Below are 4,530 nucleotides of genomic sequence, written 5' to 3'. Positions count from 1 at the left end.
TTATTTTTCTGCTTTTATTTCTAAGTATGTTAGTTTCAGTCCTCCGTAAATATGGGACAGATATTCTAAACACAAAATTTATTTGGGACAGTCACTGTATTTGGTCTTTTTTTTTTTTTCCCAGCAAAGCTATACTACTTGGAAATGGGTTCTGTGCCACATGTGACAGTCACGCTGGTCAGTGCATTAAGTCAAAAACAGTTGACTTAATGCACTGACTGCAGTAAACAATATATTGTCAATATAATTTCCCAACGTAGATGTCTTCAAATACACCAACCATCCTTAGATGATACTAGACCCGGCTCATCATCATGATGGGACAGAGAGACTCTGTTCCCTGTGTTCAGGTCCAGAATCTGCTTTCTGTTCCGGAGCCCCGCTCACTATCCACCGGCTTCCTGAGCTAACACGGTGCACATTATTTGTGGAGGCATTTGAAGGACCGGATTTATGGTAAATCATCACCAATTTAACCCGGAGTACACATGCTAACCCGAAGTTAGCTAAAGTCAACTATCTTACAGCAAAAGAAAAGTGCCACCTACCGATCTTTGTGAAGCTTCAAATGCCGGACAAAGTTGGACGTCGTGGCATCTCCATCCGATATTCTCTTCTTGCATGTTTTACAAGTTGCAGTTCGTTTTTTAGTCGAAAGTTCATAACCTACGTAGCCAAAAGAAATTACTCGCGGAAGCATATTCGAGCGGTTATTTCGTATTTCGTTCCCTGAGCTCTGTAGCTTTGCCGCGTTTTTTTAAACGTCCAAATCCTGTTAATTTGATTGGTTGTGCTGCAGCTACGTACACATACATACATAAGGAGAGAGGAAAACCATAGTGACGGTCTGCGCATATTGATACGGAATGAGTGAAATTAATTAATGACGCCACTTTATAAATAATGTGTTTTAAATTTTAAGACTTTGAGTAAAAAATATCAAGTCTTTTCAAGTAAACAGCTTCAAGTCGAGTCAAGTCCCAAGTCAATGGCATGAAAGTCAAAGTCAAGTCCGAGTCTTTGAGCATTTTTTCAAGTCAAGTCTCAAGTCGTGATTTTAACGACTCGAGTCTGACTCGAGTCCAAGTCATGTGACTCGAGTCCCCACCTCTGATATACAGTATATATACTGCCTGGCCAAAAAAAAAGTCGCCACCAAAAAATGGTCACACTCTCTAATATTTTGTTGGACCGCCTTTAGCTTTGATTACAGCCCGCATTCGCTGTGGCATTGTTTCAATAAGCTTCTGCAGTGTCAAAGGTTTATTTCCATCCAGTGTTGCATTTGTAACCCACATAAAGTGGGTATGCCACTTTAAGAGAAGAGGTTAAGGAAGCTGGGTGGTCTGCCTGGCCAATGAGAAGTTTGGTTTCCAGAGCGTCTGGACCAATCAGGGTGCAGGCTGCCGTTGTGGATCCCGCCCTTCTCCCCCGGGTCTGCAGTACCGTTGGCTTTGCTCTAGAGATCCGACGCGGTGAGACTGCTGAGCGGGGCAGCGCCAGAGTATGTATCCCGACAGTTAAAAGTATTTTTTACGTGCTGTATTAACTGTATTGTGGATAAACTCTTTTGTAAATAGATTTTATGTTGATTGTCCAGCTTTTGTGCTGGAAATTATTTATTAAATGAATACAAACTGAACTTCAGTTTTTTACCGTTAGAGCCGTTAGGAATCGTTGGCTCTTTCTGGCAGTTATTTCAGCTTGTTCTTCGTAGATAAAAGGTAAAATTTAGGCTTTAACATAATTTTTTTTATTAAGTTTATATTATTTAGATCAAATATGCCTTGTTACATCGTTTAGTGCCCCACGCATCCGGATTGAGACCCACTATACGGTTGTCTGAAGTGTGTCGCACTGAGATCGGTGAGCATATTCGGAGCCTTTTATTTGTGTTTTTGTCGTTTGTTACATTGTTGTTAAAAAAATATCCGTTGTTTTAGTAACTAGGTAATGTTTTGTTACTGTGTTGGAAAGAAGGATTAAAGCTAGAACGGCTTGGTAAAGTCCTGTATTTCTGCTGGTCCTGTCTGTTGACAGGTCAGGTTTTTTTTTATACTGGATCATTCCTGAAGTGGATCCCTCCTTTGATATTGATGGCGAGCCTTCCCACCTGGACCTAAAGAGAGAACCAGATTTCGTCTATCCCATTTGGAGTCATGCTGCACCCTGCGGTGTGGTAGGAGAGCAACATACATCTTCACACACGGTTATGTGTGAAACCTACAACTGACATTCTCCATTATTATTGTTTTTTTATTTATTGATTTTTGGACAATACTGTTTGGATTGTTTTATTTCGGACATTGTGACGCACAGCTGTGGTGGAAATTCTCCTGTGAATGAAGTTGAATCAAACCAAATTGGGATTAATTTGATTAATCTGCTGACTAATACAATTTGGAGTGCAGATTACCAGGGTGCACCCGAATTATTTGAAATTAAGAATTAGCACTTGGCCAAGTATTATTGTTATTTCTTTTTTTTTTTCATTTTATTGTGTGTAATTTTTTTTCATAATTGTGTGTTTTGTGCAACTGTTAATTGTGTGTTTTCTGTCACTAAAACCAGTTCTTTAAATACACCCAACTGCCCTTGTGTGTCATTTAAACACTCCACTGTGCTCCGATAGCCGAACCTATTGGCCCATTTATCCAAAATATATGTAATACCCTTCTCTACTGTGTTACACATTAATCTTTCACCAAGATCTTGTATTGATGATGGGAGAGTCTGACCACTGCGCAAAGCCTTCTCCAGCACATCCCAAAGATTCTCAATGGGGTTAAGGTCTGGACTCTGTGGTGGCCAATCCATGTGTGAAAAAGATGTCTCATGCTCCCTGAACCACTCTGTCACAATGTGAGCCCGATGAATCCTGGCATTGTCATCTTGGAATATGCCCGTTCCATTTGGGAAGACAAAATCCATTGATGGAATAACCTGGTCATTCAGTATATTCAGGTAGTCAGCTGACCTCATTCTTTGGGCACACAATGTTGCTGAACCTAGACCTGACCAACTGCAGCAACCCCAGATCATAGCACTGCCCCCACAGGCTTGTACAGTAGGCACTAGGCATGATGGGTGCATCACTTCACCTGCCTCTCTTCTTACCCTGATGCGCCCATCACTCTGGAACAGGGTAAATCTGGACTCATCAGACCACATGACCCTCTTCCATTCCTCCAGAGTCCAATCTTTATGCTCCCTTGCAAACTGAAGCCTTTTTTTCTGGTTAGCCTTACTGATTAGAGGTTTTCTTACGGCTACACAGCTGTTCAATCCCAACCCCTTGAGTTCCCTTTGCATTGTGCGTGTGGAAATGCTTTTGCGTTCACAATTAAACATACTCCTGAGTTCTGCTGTTGTTTTTCTTCGATTTGATTTGACCAAACGTTTAAGTAATCGCCGATCACGATCATTCAGGATTTTTTCCGACCACATTTCTTCCTGGAAGACGATGGTTCCCCTCCATCCTTCCAGTTTTTAATGATGCGTTGGACAGTTCTTAACCCAATTCTAGTAGTTTCTGCAATCTCCTTAAATGTTTTCTCTGCTTGATGCATGCCAATGATTTGACCCTTCTTAAACAGACTAACGTCTTTTCCACGACCACAGGATGTGTCTTTTGACATGGTTGTTTAAGAAATGAGGAGTTACTCATTGCATCAGCTGGGGTTAAATAACTTGTTGCCAGCTGAAAGATAATCGCCTATGCAGTACTTATCCAATAGGAGGCTTGTACCTATTTGCTTAGTTAAATCCAGGTGGCGACTTTTTTTTTGGCCAGGCAGTGTATATATATAATACATACTGTATATAATGACATTATATATATATATATTTCAATCTGGAGAGACTCAGACGGAGATGAGAAGACAATTAGAAGAGTTTATTGACAAACAGAATTTAAAGTCTTTGGCGCTCGGGCCCCGGCTGGGGATAACGGTTATCGCAGCGTTAGCGATAGGCTTCAGATGAGCATCCCCGATGCTGTTAGGAACGTCATCTCCCGGGGCCCGGCACTGGTGGTGAAGGTTGAAGAAGGGTGCGGGCCTCGGGACCGGGCGAATGGAGGACAAGGGGTGGTGGTGGGTTGAGCTCGGCTGGAGAGCGAAGGACACCACGGATGAAGGTCCTTATCAGCTGGGACTTGGTCGGTGATTGGACGTGACGTGGCTTGGTCCGGCGTTGATAGGTCGACGATTGTGGGCAGGTCGCTTCAATTAACGGGTCCCGGTGGGGATAAAAGAGTCTTCCAGTTTGAATTTGCGCCTAGGCTTCATAACTTAATATATATAAGGTGTGAGGCCTTTTCATTTTAATTGTCATAATTAAAGGCCTCACACTTTTAATTATGACATTAAAAGTGTCATAATAATGACAATTTTAATGTCATTATGTACAGTATATATATATATATATATTATATATATATATATATATATTATATAATATATATATATCTATATATCTTATCTATATATATATATATATTATATATATATATACAGTATATATATATTA

The 4,530-nt window shown here is 40.8% G+C and overlaps 1 long non-coding RNA gene across 2 annotated transcripts; it reads left to right on the top strand.

The window, feature by feature from the left end:
- Positions 1–1,290: 1,290 nt before the first annotated feature.
- Positions 1,291–2,458, top strand: LOC116716419 (uncharacterized). Of its 2 annotated transcripts, XR_004338475.1 has the most exons (4): positions 1,291–1,504; positions 1,663–1,724; positions 1,804–1,866; positions 2,041–2,458. It is a non-coding gene; the product is annotated as an uncharacterized LOC116716419 (long non-coding RNA). The 2 variants fall into 2 exon arrangements; XR_004338474.1 differs by having other exon boundaries at positions 1,804–2,458.
- The last annotated feature ends 2,072 nt before the right edge of the window (positions 2,459–4,530 follow it).

This window comes from Xiphophorus hellerii, unplaced genomic scaffold (assembly GCF_003331165.1).
Source record: "Xiphophorus hellerii strain 12219 unplaced genomic scaffold, Xiphophorus_hellerii-4.1 PGA_scaffold_52__1_contigs__length_34603, whole genome shotgun sequence".
NCBI classification, from domain to species: Eukaryota; Metazoa; Chordata; class Actinopteri; order Cyprinodontiformes; family Poeciliidae; genus Xiphophorus; species Xiphophorus hellerii.
The sequence above is the reverse complement of the archived record's forward strand: the minus strand, read 5'-3'. Positions and strand labels throughout refer to the sequence as shown.